This window comes from Frankliniella occidentalis, unplaced genomic scaffold, assembly GCF_000697945.3.
Source record: "Frankliniella occidentalis isolate FOCC.00 unplaced genomic scaffold, Focc_3.1 Scaffold17, whole genome shotgun sequence".
NCBI classification, from domain to species: domain Eukaryota; kingdom Metazoa; phylum Arthropoda; class Insecta; order Thysanoptera; family Thripidae; genus Frankliniella; species Frankliniella occidentalis.
Window position 1 is genome coordinate 2,859,153 of NW_026267147.1, and position 18,951 is coordinate 2,878,103.

An 18,951-nucleotide genomic window follows, 5' to 3' on the forward strand; every position below is an offset into this window, starting at 1 on the left:
CCCCTCCCCCATGGCCTCGTTGGCCTTGTTTGTTTAGTAGATGCGTTTGGCGTCTCGAAGCGGGGCTCGGGTAACGATATGCAATAATGCGATGATTAAAGCCGGTAGCGTCACCGCGAGCTCAGTGTGCGGCACACCGCCGTCACGCCAACCCCCCGGCACAGGAGGACGCTAACTGACAATTTGTGCTTGACACACACCTGTAAAACACAGCGCGTGTTCTATTTACAGCATGTCGTGCACCTTTGTTTGGACATATGGAAATACGAAAAAAAAAACGTTCACTGCGCAGCTCTCTACAAACGTTATTGCCTACGCCCTCCTCCCTTTCTCTCTCTTCAACATTTTCTATCGTGACACGGACCCGCGGCGGCACCGCCTACAGGTCGCTAAACAGAGTGGTACTCCCGTTGTGTGAGTCAGACAACACCTGCCTGCTCGGAGCGAAAGGTGGTGGAGGAAAAAGGAGGGGGGTGGGGGGCAGGGTCCTAGAGGTAGTGCTCCCGCAACAACGAGGGCTTTTAAACACTGTGCCGTTTTACGGTTGGGCGGTGACCGAACACGACACTTCGAGATGCTTTTTATTGTGCTATCTACCCAAACGTACGATGTACTCTGCAAATTAAACGAATAACAAGATCACAGTTTTAACTGCAACACCACAGTCTTGTACTTTAAACTGCGAAATTGAAACGTTTTAGGAGGGTGAACATGAAAGATTTGCCGTTTAAAGATTTGCGGAGTATGATGTATCGTTCCGTTTCAATTCAAGACGTACATTACACTAGAACTTAATCGCTCATGTAATTGTTAAGTATCACAAGAGAAAAGTTTCGTTTCCCATTAAGAGTGCGTATATCCCCGTCCCCGCAGGACTATGGCCCTATAGCGCGATAAGGGTGGTTTAGCCTACTGTAACCACCGGACTTTTCCGCTCCAAGTTGGTTTCACCCACAAATTATACGACAGTGTGCCATGACACAACAACTCCACACGTGTTTGTCAGATGCATACTCTCAACTGCACCACCAAAAAAATGTTACAGTGCCTATGCCTTTGCGCAAGGACGAACGGAAGGGCCCTTCGCTGAAGCGCCCCCGTCCCGCTCCTGGAGAAAATCTGTCGGAGACAGGGGGCGCTGAAAACGGAAAAGAAAAACAATAGCAGAGCCTTCCTCTGCTCCACAGTGCTGGCCGTCGGCTTGCCGTCCTTGTCACACACAGGGAGCAGTCCAGTGCCAAGCGCACAGCGCCCATGCATTATGTATGTCAGAATAATACTCTGGCCGTTTGCTTACCTTACGATATGGGATCCAGCCGCCGTGGGCCCTCCAGTCCTCCCCGCCGCTGTCTTAGCGATTGTTTCTGATCGGGAAAAAATCCGAGCTGAGGTGTGGATCTGCGAGGTTTCACCTGTGACAGTCATGATTTTTCATCAATGTCGATCCATAAAAATTATATACATATAATACTAATACAACTGACATTTTGTTTTCTCCGCCTCGGACACGGCCACAAGTATCCCGACCGTGTTAGTGTGTTTTCGTTTCACTGTGTACATATAGCTCCCACTGTACCTGACCGGACTCCCTGAGAAAATTTCATGAAGTGTCGCGTCGGCCGGCCGGCCCCGGCCTGGCGGCAAGTACAGTATCGGAGGGGGAGTGATATATCTCCCGCAGACGCGGAATCCCGCGCTCCCAATCGAAGCCGCGCTCAGCACCAAGCACCTCGCCTCAAAGGTCGAGCGGCATTTTTTGAATCGACCGAAAAATGTCGCCGGTCGGGTCCTGGGCCCCGTAACTTACGTACCTCGCCGCCCGACGCCGCCGCCGAAGCAGCCGCAACCGTGTTCGTCTGGCCATCGAACGGGCGGGCAGGCTGGCGGGTACCCAGCACAGACTGGCTGCAAACGTACCGCATCACAACACAGTTCGTAATCTACAATATTTCGAAGATAATTATTGTCGACACAGTAGTTCGTCCGTAGAGGTTACACTGGTATCCTAAGTGTTCGAATGTTTCAAGTATTCTAAAAGCCAGTCTTCAACACCCTGTCGATACTACTTTGTGCGTTGTGTTTGACGTATAATTCGTATGTGATTGAAATTGTTAAAACCTAAGGTTGAATACTTTTTCAGTGCGCAACTCCGTTGTTAAGCGTGAAGTTTACGCCCCAAAACTACCTGTCCAAACAGCTGCCAGTATGGTGCACGGTGTTTTATATCTGCAGGTGTCAGCTGACCACTTCATTTTTATCCGAGTAAATAAACAGAGAAGCTCCGTAGTACGGTATGCACTACGAACAAAATGTTTTCTTGTTTTCGAAAAAAATGTGTAAATTGTGCAAGAATATATTTAACAAAATTTGGTGATCTGAAAATATTACACTGCTCTACGACTCAAGGAATTCTAGAGAGCTGCATGATAAATGAGCAAAGATTCTTGCTCTCCGGAGAGCGAGAATTAGCTGTAAATCTCCAGGAGAGCGAATTTTATTTCCTTTCTTGATTAGAGAGATTGAGGAATATCACTCTATTTGAGTAATAATTGGGAAACGTCGCTCTTTTTGAGTGAGGATTCCAGTCCAGAATACCATAATTTGAGCGAGATTTTAGAACCAATCTCAATAAGGGCGAGGTTAAGCCATCATTTAAATGCACTGTTAAAGTCTTACGAAGAAAAATGCCAAATCCTTTGTAATACGAAGGATTTGGACGCTTCGTAGGGAGCAAATGCTTCGTAGGTACGAAGCATTTGGCATTTTGCTTCGTAAGACTTTAACTGTGTGGAGAGCAAAGAAAAGAAATTTCACTCTCTTTAGGTCAGACATCTCACTACAGTATTTGCAGTGCTGGCCTTTCTTAAAAAACGCGAACATTATTTTTCTAGAAATGTAGTAACACAGAAATTGCGCGGACCATGACATGAATTACCGAAATAGGCCAGGAAAGGCGAGTCACAAACTAATGTGTTAAAAACCGAAGTGTTTACTTGAATGCAGAACCTCCTCATGCATACCTACATGTATACATGAGGTACAGTACTGCATTAAAGTACAGACATGGGTTTTCAGAGTGCGAGGATGTGATCATTACAACATCGCCATGTCTCCTTTCCTTCAGTCCCTAAGAACGCTATCATGACTTCATGCCCCCTGATATCAATCAGAGGGGGAGGGGGAGTGCGCTCATTGTCCTGCTAGCTCTTCCACTCGAAGCACTTCCTCTCTCGGTTAATAAAAGATAGCATGGGCAACGGCAGGCTCAAACGAATTGCCGATACGCAATGCATCGAATAATCAAAAGAAACACAACGCACCGAGTTTATCAGCCAGCATGTGACTCAGGCGACTTAGCGGTCAAGGACGGACACGTTTCACAGTGTCTGTATAGTTATCAACGAGAGATTAAACAGGCAAACACGGTTAAGAAACAGCACCCCCCCCCCCCAAAAAAAATAAAAATAAAATATAATCAAAAATCCCCAGCATGTAATGAGTCACCTATACACTGCAAGCACACCGGTCACAAATTATAATAAGTTTTGAGAGGAGATATTGAAAAATTTGTGAGGCGTGACTCGTTTTCATGGTGACGCCCTCGTTAGCCCCCGACCGCCCGCGACCCCCCTCTGCCCAACTTTCATTTCCTCCCTTTGAGACTCGCTGAGGACTCGGTCTCCTCCCGTTGTTCACTCACTCGACTTCCCATGGGATTCCGTTCCGCTAAGACTGACCCGGCGGGGCTTGGCCAGGCCGACCCCACGGGCCGCCAGCAAGACCCGACTGGTGGTGGCGGGCCGCTCAGGTCACCAGTCACCAGTCACCTGGTCACCGCACTGACTATAGGAACGGAGGGTTATTTAAACGACTTTTAAGGTAGCAAAAATGCCAAACTAAACATTCGTTCGAAGAGTAGTGTAAGCGACTTTTTGAAAAAGGGCAGTCACTCAACAACCCTCCACTCTTGCTCGTAATTTGATCCCATGTCGACACGCAGTGCTCATGAATTTTACAATTTTGAATTTTAATCGTACATCTTCCATGGAAAATACAAGGTGGTCCCCCGACCCCTTGTATTCTGATTGTTGCTCCAATCTCGTGCATGCTTTGCGTCGTTGTGCAAGTCCACGCAAGTCGCTTTCAAAATTACTCCGGCAGACTGGGCTCCTTTTGGCGCCACCGCCGGGCCGATTCAAAAGGGGGTCCCGCAACGCCAACAGATTGGCGTATCCGGCGGGGCGGGGCGGGGCGAGGGTACTGTCCCGGGACCATTCTCATACGGGGGGGACTCCACAATTATCCCCTGGGACGGCCGGCCGCCGGCCCGGGCGGACGGCAACAATTTTGGCTGAGATTTTCGCTTTTGACACTACTTCACATGCTTTCTTTGCATTTAAACCGCATCAAAAACAGACACCGACCGCGACAGCGTTAACACGCGAAATGGATCAGAAACCCTGGCGCACGAGGAGATTGGAGGGATGTGATGACCAAGGTTTATGGGGTCATTTCTCAACTTTCAGGGGTGCTACGCCACTAGTGACTTTGTAAAGGCATCGAAGGTTCAAGAAGAGCACCATCGGGGGACAGTGGCGCCTCCTGTAGGCACTACTTGACTAACGCCTTTAAATGGCATTAGATACCACTTTTATTTTTCAGAGCAGTGTTTTCATTTTTACACAGAGGGCCGACAGGCAGCGGAATATTCAGCAGACCTTTATTAGAATCAAGAACACACAAGCATCTTTATTGAGCCAACGGAAGAAATGCACATTGCAGTTTATCATTCTCACCAGGACCGCAGAAACAAGAGGCTCGTTTCTGATTCTGTTCTCGCATTCAGAGGAATAATATATGTACTATGGCTGTTCAAGAAAGAAACTCTCTTGTGACGCTCGCGCGTGCAAATCACCGAGAAGAACGCGCGGCTCCGAAAAAAAATAAAAAAGACTTCTCGAATTAACGTAATTTCTTTCCTCTTTTCCTCACTGGCCCCTGGCGGGCCCCCGCCGGGCCTGCAAAGACATTTTTACTTCCGGAGGTGGGCCGGGCCCGGCCAGCCGCGTCCCCTCCGCACCGTGCTCCGCACCCACCAGTGGGCCCACCGCCCGAGCCAGCCAAGCGGCTACTTGATTGATGCGCGCTGTGCGTCCGAGATTGTCCGACCGTCTTATGCCGTCTGCCCTTCCGTGCGCACGCCTCCTCTAAGAGACAGCTGTTCAGTGTCGCCTCCCGGCAAGGGGCAGGGTATTCCACCGATAGCCGACGGCCGACGATGTAGAGGCCAGGCAAGGCCCGATGAAGTAATAGTTGACACTGATAAACCAAGTAGATACTTTGATCAGCGTGCGTGGATATAAGTGTGCAACTGCTAGTCGAATACGTACTTGCACGTGTTTAACTGCATAGTAGTACACTTGGAAGTACATATTCTCGGGAGTGCTACACTTATAGATGTGCAGCTAGTAAGCACCCTCTCTAAAAAGGTGTTCAACAGAAAATTTGCACACTTCCAAATAAGCTGCCAAGTTGAACACATACAAGTAGTGTCCAGCTACGGAGTTGTAAGTATTCGACTAGCAGTAGCAAACCTACAAGTGTTAAGCAGTTGCACACTTAAGGTTTAGAGCACTTAGAGGTTGCCACGGGTTGCCAGCAGATTGCTACATAGAAGTAATTAATGTGACAAGCTGAGCAGGGCCATACCCGTGCGTCCCGGTTCGTCCCCACAGCCCCACTTCGCGTCGGACCCACCGTGCGTCCCGGTGAGTCACATGACAATGCGTCGATACACGTCCCGCGTACGGTACGGGACGGGCTTACCTAATAACAACAATTAGGAGCAGCAAATTCGGCGTGGGCTGTCCTCCCCCGCCAGGTCCCGCCCCTTAGCATACAGACGGATATGTAGACCGCCCGAGGGGTCCACTTTACAACTCGTAACTCCAGAAAAGCCAGTGTGTTTAAAAATCAAAAATGTTGCACACTCTAGAGGTAAGTCAATATTTTCTCTGTTGAAAATTAGAAGTGCGATTGACTTATTTGCTCGTATGCAAGTGACGGAATGGACATTTGCACCACTTGCGTTTCTCTAAATTACTACACCAGTGAGAATGGTCATTCCCTCTGCAAGACTGTAGGAAACTCGGTAGAGAAGGTGTCGCACATCTAGTACGGTGTAAACTTGGTTACTCTCATATAGGTGTTTGACATTTGTAGCAAGGTGAAAATCCCCAATAATCCGAAGTTGTGGACTACTCTGAAGGGGGGGGGGGGCAGAAATTGACAATTTCATTCATGCGATATTAGCATTTACTCCCTATTCAAACGATGCTATTCAAACATATTTAAGCACAATCACAAATATTCAACTGTACGCGCAACTTCGCACAATCATTTCTCTTTTCCCCCACATCCGCAAGCTAGTCACCTCAACTAGTCCTCCAGGCCAGCGAGGAGGAGGCACATGTCCCCAGAAAGCATCTTGCTGCGGTCTGTGCCTCTGTGAGGGGGGAGGGGGTAAATTTCCCCCTGTCGCCGTGCACAAGAAATTCCCTTATCAAGCTGGCAACGCCGCGGCGCGCACGGCGCATCGTCCTTCGTCGCGTTTGTCCGCCCGGCCCGGGGCCCGGCCTGGCCCGGGGCCGCTTGTTTTGGTCCGTCTGAGCGGCCCCGCCGCGCCACGGCGATGCGTCTGCCCGCCTCGATGATTCAGCAGTCTGCCTCACAATCACCCACATCAGGGGCGGATCCAGAGGCGAGGGGCTCCGGAAAAGAAGGTGGGGTCCGGTACGAAACCTAAAACGTGGCAGGAGTGGGCGGCCAGTTATTAGAGGGTACTTTGCTGCCATACAGTCACCTACTCTCGCCTACTAGGTACTTTGCACCCATAATGAGCGCAGATGAGTAGAGTAGGATATGACGAGATGAAGAGCTTAGACGATGAAAATTAAAGGGCCATTATACTTCGTCGTCACTGTCCAGCGACCAGTTAATCAAAATCAAACTTCAGTCGAAATGATCCCCAGCAATATGCTCTTTTCTTTCTCTTTTGACTCTTTCGCCGCAAATTCAGCGTTTGACCGGAAGGCTCCGTAAAATGACTTTTACAGTGTTGTTTCTAAATAAATATTCATGATCATGGCGGTAAGATTACTCCTTCTTCGTATCTCGTGATTGTGTGGCATGCACTTATCCCATGGTGCGGTGGGCGCGGCCGCCCAAAGAAGCGACCGCCGTCATGAATTTCCGTGGAATACTGACTCGTCGAAGATTGAACGGTCCGGTCCCGTCGCCGACCTGCATTTGTCACACACGCACAATACCGCACCGTACGCGCACTCGGCCCCGCTATGAGAGCCATGGGAAAAAGGGACACAAAGTCGGACAAAGTGGTGTCCTTGTAGGACCTTGGGAGGGCCTTGGGCCCCTCTGGACCCGTGGGGCCCAGTAGGGCCGCTCAGAGGGCCCCGGCGAGGGCCAGGGGGCAATGCCCTGCGCACCGCCCCCGCCGCGTCTCTTTACCGAACGGTCGATGGTACACGCCGCGGCGGCGAGCGTCAAACAACTATCTTCCGTTCCACCTTACCGAGTGTCACATACTCTCGCCAACAAATCGACGTACAATGATGCCGATATTATGGGAGGATCCCATTGGAACCGAGGGTAACGAACCTCCAAAACTTCACTTGACGCCATCATTTCGTACTGTGTATGAACGGCGCCGAATGCCACTCACACAATCCTCGTCGCCAGATCCTCGTGGACGCACCGGAACTTCACCGTACAGACACTTGATTCCAAAACAAGCTTTAAAAAAAGTTCTTTAAAAATCCAACAGTAGAACAGTAATTCCTATGTTGGATTTTTAGGGTTACCCCGACAATTTGTTGTTGTTTATTTGTGTTTTTTTTCCTCACCTTTTCTTACTCGATGTACTTGGCCCGATGGCGCGCTCACCGCCTACCATAGCAATACACCGCGGAGCTACGTGAATAGATATCTTGTTTGATTGTCATTTATTCCGAACGCGATGCCTTAAAACCACCAAACATTCACAGCTAAATAAGCCAATCTCGACCGCAGCCTGACTGGCGTAGAGTTTGGAGGGGACGGGAGGTGGGGAGAGGGGGAGAGCGAGAGGTGAGAGATGGACGTGTCGGGTCTGCTTGATGTACTGCACCCAGCACGGGGCACGGACAGAAGACAGACAGACAGAGCCGAGGTGAAACCAGGGACCGGACCATTGGGGGGCCGAAATAAAGGCAGAACGTTCCGTTTGTCCTGCGTGGAAACTCGTTCATCCTACAGCGATACTTCAAGAAACTATGACACTACAGACAAGAAGTATAAACGTACCTCCTAGATGCGTCAGTATTTTATAGTTGAAAACGGCTGTTTGTAAGACTTAAAATATAGGGATTTGGCAGAAATGGCGTCGCTTCGTACAGTGGTGACTCCAGCGCTGGCCTCGGGCACGGTCATGTTGACCCACCAAACATTTGGGACCGGATTCGCGACGCCCGGCCCGCCGCGGCCCCGCCCCGCCCGCCGCCTGCGCAGCACGCGAGCCGCGTCGCGGACCAGCCGAGCGTGGCGCGCGCCGCGTGGCGTGGCGGGGCGGGGCGTGCAGACAGCAGGGCGTAGCGTATGACGTCCCGATTAGCGATGTCTCGCTGTCACAGCAGAGGAGGACGAGGAGCAGGACGAGGAGGACGAGGAGCAGGACGAGGAGGACGAGGAGCAGGACGAGAAGGGCGAGGAGGACGAGGAGGACGAGGAGCAGAATGAAGAGGACGAGGAGCAAGGCGACGAGGACGAGGTGAAGGAGCAGGACGAGGAGAACGAGGAGCAGGATGAGAAGGACGAGGAGCGGGACAAGGAGGAAAGAGCAGGACGAGGGGGGCGAGGACGAGGAGAACGACGAAGAGTACACGGACTAGTAAAACGAGGAGTACAGAACGAGGAGGTCGCGGATGGAGAGGATGAAGGGAAACCTCGAAAAATAGTTGACTGCCTTCCTTGTCCAGAGCCCCGAGTGGCACCAAAATCTGGCCACAGACGCTTCAAGAGAATGGGTAGGTTCACTTTCAATCAAAACGGAGGAACGAAAAATAGTAGGGAGTGCTAAATCGCATTTGGCACATAGTTTGAACTTACAAAATAATTATTAAATGATGGCCTTTATTTCGACAGGGTGCCGGGCGGAACGGCGGTATAGCGTCCGGCGGTCACGTTAGGTGCCCAGTTCGGTGCGCGCATCTGGGGACATTTCATTTTTTTTAAACTCATTTTATTTTTGTTTCTTTTAATCAAAATGACGCATCTCTTTCCCCCCATTTCCCTCTCGCTTGCTCGCGCGCCGGCGCGCACACACTGGCGTCCCCTCTCTCCCTCTCTGATTCGCGTGAGGCGGCACCGCTACGCCGGGTCCGGCCGGGTCGCGTGTCGCCGGCGTGCCGTTCACACAAATTATACAATTACGATAATGAGGGCGCCCTGCGTCCATTTACTTGTGTGACGCGTCGTTTTACCGAAATGACGGACCCATTTTTGGTCGTTGGCTTTCATTATTTTCCCTTTTGTTATTTTTCGTCATTTCTATATTTCAGTTAATCGACACATCCGCGCGCAGGTCGTCCGCGCACTGGTTCGGGGCAAAGAGACGCGCAAAAACTGTACACCGGAGACCAAAGTGTGCGTGAGTGTCGCACACTTGTAGTGTGTGAACGAGAACGACATTTGCAGACAGGGAGGCACAAGTGTCTGACTTTCAAAGGGAAATTCAAACCTTTACATAATCAAGTGTACGAGTGGGCATGTACACACCTACAACAAGTGTGCGACATTCACACAGTTGCGTCTCCAGTTCTGCCGTACACCCCAAAAAGTTTAACATTTCACATAGACGGTGTCCGACGGTGTCGTCGGCCCAGGAGTACAAAGAGATGTGAGCGCGAGAGTGCGAGAGAGAAAGAGACCGAATGAGAGACAGGGCGAGAGAAAGAGACAGACAGAGAACGGCAAATGTGAAGGAATGGGGACGGTGTTGCGTTACGGAGTGACGCTAAAGCGCTCGGCCACGCCACGGATGTGGTTTCGTCGTCCTGTGGGCAGACGTGCCGGCCGGGCGCTGCTCAGGGAAGGCCAGCAGAGCGCCACACAGTCGAATTTCGGTGATTGATCTGGCACGCCTATCCCGCCTAGCAGGTGGTTTTCACCCCTCGTTGGGCTCGTATAGAGGGACGTGGAACGGGGCCGCCAGCCAGAGCAGCTAACTGTGCCTTACCGGCGGCGCCCTGATCGGGTTACACCTGCGACCACCATGTGTCCTCATGGGGGCCCTCCCAGGTGCCCATACAAGTCTGCTGTGCTGGTGCTGCTGGTCCTCGCCGTGAGGACGGCTTGGGTCCTTTCACGCAAAGTCCAATGCCCTTATTATGGGATCTCCTCGTATCGTAGGAACTCCATCCTTTCGGCGGTTGATAATGAGGATTGGTTTTGTGGTGAGCGGTCGAAATCGTGAGCGCTCGTGCACTGGTCACTGGTGAAACTAATGTGACATGTGTCACGTTACAAAAGTGTGACATCTTTCCATAGCATGTCGCATGTGGTGTGAACGTATTTTTTGGTCACGAGCTCGACGCCTGCGAGACTCAGGGTAGGCCACCCCGTAATACACGTATGCACTACAAGGTAGGATGTTGCCTACCTGACGGGCGCGAAGAGAGATAGCAGAGGCGCGGACGGACTTTCGTAAGGTTACTGAACACCGCAAACGCCCTCTTCGTTCTGTACCCGAAAAATTCGTTCTGTTCCACTAAAATGTCTTTCTGTTGTGAAAGCACACCTAGATTTCCATGAATGATTATTTTTGGGGCTACTTTTTGGTCAAGCTTCTCGTGTCGGTAGTCGGGAGGAAATCTAAACATAAAGAACGAGAGGCGCAAAGAGCAGTCTCTCGCTCCCTTAAGAGCACAATTCCACTCCTGTAATCTTCCTGAAGAGGAATATAAGGAGCGAGAGAGTAGGGGGAAGGGGCGATGCGGTCACGGCGGCGCGAGCGTGCACACCCGGCAAAATAAGCTCATAAAATAAGCCACACGGCTTGATCGTAATATTCAGACCTAACCTAACCCCAACACAAACGCTGAGGCCGCCTCACCCGACGATATCCGGGGCTCTAGCCGGAGCTGAGCCGAGCTGAGCAGCCAGCCGGGTGCATCGGAAAGAAGCTCAAGTGGGCAATAACATTGGGCCGAGCGGCGGGCGGCGGGGTGAGAATGGGGGAAAGGGGGAGGTGGATATCGGAGAGAGAGAGAGAGAGAGAGAGAGAGAGAGAGAGAGAGAGAAAGAGAGAGAGAGAGAGAGAAGGGGGGGGGGGCTCAGCAGGAGCATACCATAATATTTGGTGTTGGCGGAGCGTCAGTGAGAGCGAGGCGCGCGAAGCTGCCGGCTGGAAGGATGAGATGTTGTGTAATAGCAGCCCTTCCATAGCCACCCTTGCCACCCCCAACCCGTCCCCGCCCAGCCACGCCTCTTTCAAAACTCTCGGCTGAAGTTTTCATCCGCTTGCCCCCGTGAATAACGCAACCAGGCTCAGCCAATCCGTGGCTATGACGCCATGGTATGGACTCGACAGCCGGCCGGGGATGAGAAATTCCAAAGCACTTTGGGGTTGGGGGCAATTTGGCGAGCCGTCAAACATCAAGACGAGAAGACGGAAGTCCCCAAAATTACCTAAAAGGGTTTTGGGGGCAAGAGAAGCTATATAGTGTGACTGAATAAGTAAGATGAAGTATAGTAAGTAAAATTGAGAAAACGAGCTTGCAGACAGATGAGGAAAATAGACGCCTCCCAGGTGAGACTCTGTCCTCTGCTTCTCTCGCTCGCTCGCTCTGTCTCTCTCCCCTCGTTTCTCAGCTTTCCTCTCTATCTAAGATCCGCCATGACTGCTAGCTGGTCTTTGATGACGCAGTCGTTTCTTTTGGCTTCTATTCATTCTTTTTTCTGTTTCTTGCCCAGAAAAAAAGGTGCTGCGGAGAGATGATGAAAACAGCAGAAGTAAGCAGAGGGGTGGCTGGGGGGGGGGGGGTCAAAGCCGAGGACGTTACCTTGGAATGTCATTTACAAGTGATGAGCGCCCCTCGTTACAGGTTGTTTGGTGGGGAGAATATTTTACTTGTAGCGGAGAGAGGGGAAATTGCCAGTGGCGGACTTAATTGTAATGGGCCACCCACTACTGCCGGCAGGCGCCAGGTCGAGTCTCACGGAGGTCGCCCGGCGCGAGCCGCCTGGCCTGGGCCGCCCCGCCCCGCCAGCCGGTAGCCCCTGCGGAACCGAGCATAGGCAACCCGACCGACAGGAGAGTCCGACAAGTCGCGGAGAGCGCAGGCGCCTCCCCCATACTGCGTATGGAGGAACTATGAATTCACGTCGATGTAGATGATCATTTAAACGAATGCCGATTCGTACACATGTTTAAAAAATTTAACTCATTCGGTAATCCGGAAAAATACTTAAAATCGATCATCACAAGAGTAAAATTGACTCACGATAGTCAATTTACGTCAGTTGTAGTACACTTGGAATTCTAGTGTTAGGCTTTTCTAAAATAAATTTGTGAATACTGTTATGCACGCCCCGCAGAAAGCATTGTCGTGTGCGGATGTCGGCAGGTTACCCGCAGCCCAGGTCTGATCTAGGTGGCAGACGATAGCCCGGGGTGTTGTCGCAATAGAGCCGTTATTCCGAGGGTGGCCTGGCTGGGCCTGGCCACGACCCCGTACAAGGCTCGGCGCTCCGCCGCGCCTGCATCCTCAGCAAATTTGGGGCACGGCAGGATTTACGTTGATGTGAGTGCGCAAACATTTGCCTTGGCATAACCTAGGATAAACACCCGGAAAGGAGAGGCAGCGGATCAGAGAGCAGTGCGGGAGAGACGGGAAAGGGAGGAGGGGGGAAGGGGTGGTGGGAAGCCCAGGGGGTGAGGGAGGAGCGGAGCAGGGGGAGAGGCTTCCTCGAGAGGGCAGGGAGAGGCCGTGCTCAGTATTCGCATATTTTCCGTACAGCGCTTGCCGCATCATGCCCCAGCGTGGTCTGCACTAAACTCTACGCCCGAAAGAAAAGGGGAGGGGGGTGAGGAAAGGGGAGGCTGTAGAAGAGGGTGTAACGAGAGGTTGAAGTACACCACGCTTCACCTTTTGAATGACCTCTGGCTCAGAAAAATGAAGATCGAAATTTTTATTTTACGTCCTTGGACAATAGTAGATGAGAGATGAGAGCAATGATAGGCTCCCCCAGTTTTATTTGAACTAAGTCTACTCCCAGACACACCCAGACATACACCCATCCTCTGGACACTATGCCCTGCCCCCACTGCACCTCCACTCTCCGCGATTCTCCCCCATTCCTCTGTCACCTCTCCAGCAGCAGCACTTCTTCATTCCCCCGGCGAAGACAATATTAGACTCTCCGGCCAAGGAATGGACGCGGCGCGAGCAGTGAGCACTGGGAGAGAGGGAGAGAGGGAGAGAGGGAGAGAGGGTGGCAGCAGCCCAGGCGTGTCACGGCGCAGGGGGTAAGAGGGCCACTTTTATGTTTACAGGAGGAAAAAATATGGAGATCCGTCTTTCAAAGTCCTTGCTCCTCCTGCCGTCCCTCCCTTCCCCCGGCGCGCGCCTCGGCCTCCGCGAGTTCCACCGCCTTCACTTCACCTCGCCGCGCTCCTCTCTCCCGGCCTGAGGGTGAAGGGGTTTGGGGGGTGGATATGGGCCTGCTGGAGGCCATCTCTTTTCAGCTTGAGAGGGCGGACCTGCGGCCCCGCCGCCGAGCTGTCCTGTGAGGGATTCTCTCGGGTCTGGACTGTAATCCTTGACCCGCCTTTTCCACCTGCCTCCTGCCTACGAACCGAGCTCCGAACGTTGGGTAAAATCGTTACAGCGTAACTGAAAAGTAGTGCGTCGACGTAATGTCAAACTTTGGCCATTCTTTGGCGGAATGTCAAACTTTCTACATCTTCTTAGCCGAGGCTAGAATATAGATTGTGTAACGTAGTAATTCGCACTTTACAGTTTTTCGTTTACCGAATGTGTGGGTGGCGCCAGAGAAGAAGTTCACAAAACCGTATAAGGAAGAAAAGCTTGTGCGCTGTTGTGTAATCAGAAGCTGATTAATATTAAGTGTGCGAGCAGCGCCGCCCTGAGGGCCCTGCGCCCCGCCCACTTTGAGCTCACCTTTGGCCGGCCGGGGACTCATCCCAGGCCAACACGGCGGCGGGCGAGGCTTAGCCAAACGCAGCGCTGTACCCTGTGCCATGCCTCCGGGCGGCCGGGGGCTGGTCCACGAAGCAAGGGCTTTACAAGAAAGGAACGGGGAGCTGTACCGAGTTTCCGCTAATTCATCTCCCCCCCCCCCTCTTCACCCGTTCCTTTTCCTCGGCCAAGTACAAGTGCACGAACCACGAAGAAAAAGCAAACGCGTGACCAAGTGCAGCTGCTGTGGATCTATTTTCTACTGTAGAGCTGTAGAGACGAACGTTGGGTTTGAAGGGACACGGAGGAGGGGTATGTAAACCACACGGCCACACGACAGTTAGTTTTAGTTGTCACAGTGTATAATCGGTTCGGGGGCATTTCCGCGGCGTCCGCCACCACCACCGCCATCGCCATCGCCATCGCCACCACCACCACCACCACCACCACCAATCGTGTGTACTGTACCTTGACACGTGCTTGAAGGACGCCCCCCGTACGGCCCGTGGCGCTCGCCTGACACCGGGCCCCTCCTGCTCGGGGCTGTAACTGGCCACATCAGCGAGCCCACACGTGTGCCAGCCCCTCACCTGAGGCGCGCCTGCAACAGAACCAGCAGAACGTGACAATAGTTGTAGTGCTGCCGGCGCAGCTCTGGCGCAGCTGGCACTGGCACTACACAGAGGCGCGCCCTCGGCGCAACTCTGCAAACGGGCAAATAATACTGTACAAAGTCAGTTCGTGACATTTTAAATAAACGGAAAACTCGGAGGTGTGGTGTAAATATGTTGCACACCTGAGCGAGGAGTAAGTGTGAATTTTTAAAAAATCCCACACTTACTTGTACCCTTCAATAAGTGAGATAATAAAATATCGCACATCTAGACAAGAGTATTCACACAACTACAAGTAAAAGTGTATTCACACGTTTTGGTGAGGTAGAAGCCTTTGAAGATGAAGTCTCAGGCGGAGGGCCTTGCAAATTACCTACCTTCAAGTTGTCTCATTTCGGGCACATGGGTGCGGTCGTCGTTGTCGCCCCCTCCCCGACCCGGAAACGCAGAGCCCGCCAGGCTGCCCCGTTGTTTGTACAGTTCAGTTTAGTTTAGTTCTGTTTTACGTCGGGTACAAACCGTGCACACGGCGTGAGCCGCTCATCTGGTACAAAAGTATTAAAGTCCCGGCCCCTTTTCATTGAACTAATGGTGCGCCGTGGCGCCGGAGGCCCGCCCTGTCGCCGCCCCGGCCGCCCCCGGAGGAGGCCCCACGCCCCTGGCCGCCCCCGGCCGCCACCGTGTGGACCGGCCGACGCTCGAGCCGACCTGAGGCCCCCACCCCCGGGTCGTAAATTGGGCTCAGAGTTATCGTTTCCTCACTTTACGACTCGGCTAGCGAAACGGAAAATACTACAGACAGAGGCAAGAGACGGTACAGACCAAGCTTGGAAAAGCAGACAGAAAGGTGGACAGACAAGTATCTACACGGCAGCGTTATGGTCCCACTGTTCCATTCAAAGTCGAAGGATTCTCGTGTCACCAACGTACAATCGGGGCAGTGAAAGTAGGCCAATGAACATCGCTCGTGTGTCGCCATTTTTGCGGCATTTTCGGTTATCAGAATGATGTGAATTCATATGTCTCTCTATTCAAACAAGAAAAGTGACTCCAAACCTGAAAGACAGTGTTCATTTCCGTGGGCGGCTGCAGCACTGCAGAAGACAAACAGCGGCCGATGCGACCAGTAGTGGGAGCAGCAAGGAGCACGTTGACCAGACATAGCGCAAGGACTCAGCACGAGGCTGGTGAGTTAGAAGCATGGGACAGGGGAGCGCGTCGCGTACGTACGTATAGGTTAGGGAGGTTAGGAGACCAGCTGATGGCGCGTGGCCTACGCGTGGCTTCTGACTGTCGAGACTGACACTGACGGGACGGGTCAGGTCTGCCAGCGGTGGAGGGGGCGGGTGCGGGTGTCCGCAGGTGTAGCGCATCTAACGATCCAAAAAAGTAGATTTGACGATTCCAAAAACACGGAGGGAGAAAAATGGCGGGTTGAACATGAAGGTTCCTAGTTGGCCGAGCGCCTACCCCCACTACCGGCGCGACGTAGAGGCGGGAAGCTCTCGACCAATCGGTAACGTTTACGTTCTACCCGCTGTTCTTCTTCCACCGTTAGTCGAAATACACTATTGGACAAAAGATATACGTACTTTGATTTCCGATTGTGATTGTGATTCAATGGCAAAGGACCGGCAAGACGAAGGCCCCACTACTCCTGAAATTATCTGTACACTTTCCCTGAAGCCCTCTCAAAATCATCGGAGATCAATAACATTAATTAATGGAATATAAAATCGTGCGTAATGTGGGCCGGGACTTCGTAAAGTGTCGCCCTGCCGGACCACACCCGCGTGTCGTGCCATACGTCCGGGTGCACGGCCCGTGTACTCACTAAAAGAAAATTACAGGTGAACATTTTAGCGACTGCCTAGCATACCTCGTTCTCTGCAGCGCCAGTTCGTATTCTTTATACAGCCAAATATGTGGGTCGATCACCCGTCCTGATAGGTCTAAGTTGGTGAGAACGTAAAAGTTAGGATATTATTCTTTAGCTCCGCTTCCCATTGCCGCATCAGTTACTTACACAAAACACGTCCAGCAAAAACCGGCCCCCTCCTAAAAATTCTAATTTCATGATCAAAGAATATGTGCCGAATCACAAATCAAATTCCCCGCGAAAAGAGGGGAGCGTAAGGCGAGGGGAGGGGCAGGGGAGGGGGAGCAAGGGGGTGGGAGAGAACCAAAATATAAAAACAGAAACGGGGAAGTGTGTGAGCGGGCACGTATGATGTGGTCGGCTCCGCCCCGGCCAAATCTGCGCGCAGCACTCCGGTGCCACAAAGGCACTCCTCCGGGGCTGGCCACGGCGACAGCGTCACTCACCCCGCCCCGCCCCACCCACCTCCCCTTACCACACGCCCCACCATCACGCCTCGACACGGCCGGACCAGGAGGGGTTACGCATGTGCGAGAAAAATTGCGTATTCTCTCTGGGCGGTTTTCTCTGCGCTGCGCGCCGGCCATCAGGAAGGATCCTGCAGGGCGGGGCGGGGTAAGGCGGGGCTGGGTGAGGCCCCCGCGGGGGTCAGCACCCCGCCGGGCCCCCCGCGGGAGGCCTGCGTGTCCTGGCCGTGGGGCGGCCGCGGGGGGCCGCGCGAGGCTAGACTGCCTGCCGAGGCTGCGGAGCGAGAGGTGCGCGAGAAGAAACCAAATGAAAAGTGGCGGAAAGGGGTCGAGGGGTGAAGTCTCTCTCGGCGCGGCCGCCGTGTGTAACAACCGCGTTAACAAACGTGTCACACGTGTTACAGTCTGGCGCTGGGAGGAACACTATTGGTTACACTGGGTCACGCCGCCGCCGCCCCCAAAAGTCGCTGAGTGGGCCTCATGCAGCCGTTTACACCCCTTTCGGGAGAGAAGGAGGGCGGGGTGCGCGGGGAGGGGGGGGGGCATGGTGAGAGGGGGAGCAAGGAGGGGCAGCGTCAGCGGGCACTGTCGGGCAATTCGCTGGGGAAGGACCACTGCAGGAGAGGAGAGAGGGGGGGATGGGGAGGGAAGGGAGGAGAGAACAGACACCCCTTTCCTTCTGGAGCCGTGTATACCAGCGAGCCAAAGCGCATTTTATAACGAAAGTAACCCTCTCATGACGGACGTTGTTTGCAAGAGAAACACGCCAACCACGACACGACACCCCTGAACCACACGTGGCCTCCAAGAGCACACACCCCTGCACGACGCGGGCGGGCTCTTCTCCGGCCGGCGCTCTGCTCGCATAACCGCAACCGCGACAGCGGCCTCCGCCCTGCTCCATCCCCGCCCGCCCCCGCCCGCCCCCGGACCAGTGGGCTGTGTTGTTGCTCGATGTCCTCCCCCCTCGCCCTCCGCCGAACCGCCCTCTCCGGAAACCTGGAACGATCCCTGCTCGCGCGCCGGATCTTCTGGCTTGAGCAGCAGTCAGACGAGCCGACCCTACCAAACGACTGGAAAGCCACCGTAAGGTACGTTTCACACCACGGAATCTAGGCATAAAACGGCCCGACCGAGAGAGCAGCGTTTGTGCTCCGTGACCATCATATCATAAGAATATTTGAACTCACCCTGTGAGCAACGGAATATCAGACCGATAGCAAAACGATGCCAGACATCAGAAATTTGTCGGTTTTTGCATCAGATTGATAAAAATATGGTCTTGAAATTGACTTGTTTCTGATAACTGATATCGTTCTGACATCAGTCTGACATTTCATTGCCCACTTGGCAGTTCTCGTATTCTTATTTGTTTTAGGTTACCATCTCAGCCAGCATCCGTTTTATTTCTGATAAAGAAATCAGACCAGATTCCCGATTATGGGACGTATAAATATCGGCCGGAGGGGATCCCGCTTGCATTTCGACCACCGCATACACCACTTCCCTGATGAAATCTATTGTTGCAGCCTACAAATTCTTCCGAGGTATTTTTTTTTCTTTTTCGGCTATTTCGGTTGGATCTGCGCTCACCCGCAGCGTATCACATTCGCCTCCACCGCCTCTCCCCTCCGCCTCCCCCTTCCTGTAATCCGCAGGGGGTTTTATGGCCCCGCTGTAGGTCAATGCGTGTGCTCTGCAGGGCGACAGATTCACCCATCTCTCTCTCTCTCTCT

The 18,951-nt window shown here is 52.8% G+C and overlaps 1 long non-coding RNA gene across 2 annotated transcripts in view; it reads right to left on the minus strand.

Annotated features, from left to right (window-relative positions):
* The window catches only part of LOC127748877 (uncharacterized), a 126,913-nt gene extending 110,821 nt beyond the window's left edge, over nt 1-16,092 (minus strand). Inside the window, exons 1-3 of one of the 2 annotated variants that reach the window (XR_008010828.1) lie at nt 15,926-16,092; nt 14,724-14,856; nt 1,298-1,412 (exon numbers count right to left, since the gene is read on the minus strand). This is a non-coding gene — a long non-coding RNA (uncharacterized LOC127748877). Of the gene's footprint in view, nt 1-1,297; nt 1,413-14,723; nt 14,857-15,246; nt 15,513-15,925 lie in introns of those variants that run through there. The other variant, XR_008010827.1, reaches the window with a different exon arrangement.
* Between the last annotated feature and the right edge of the window lie 2,859 nt (nt 16,093-18,951).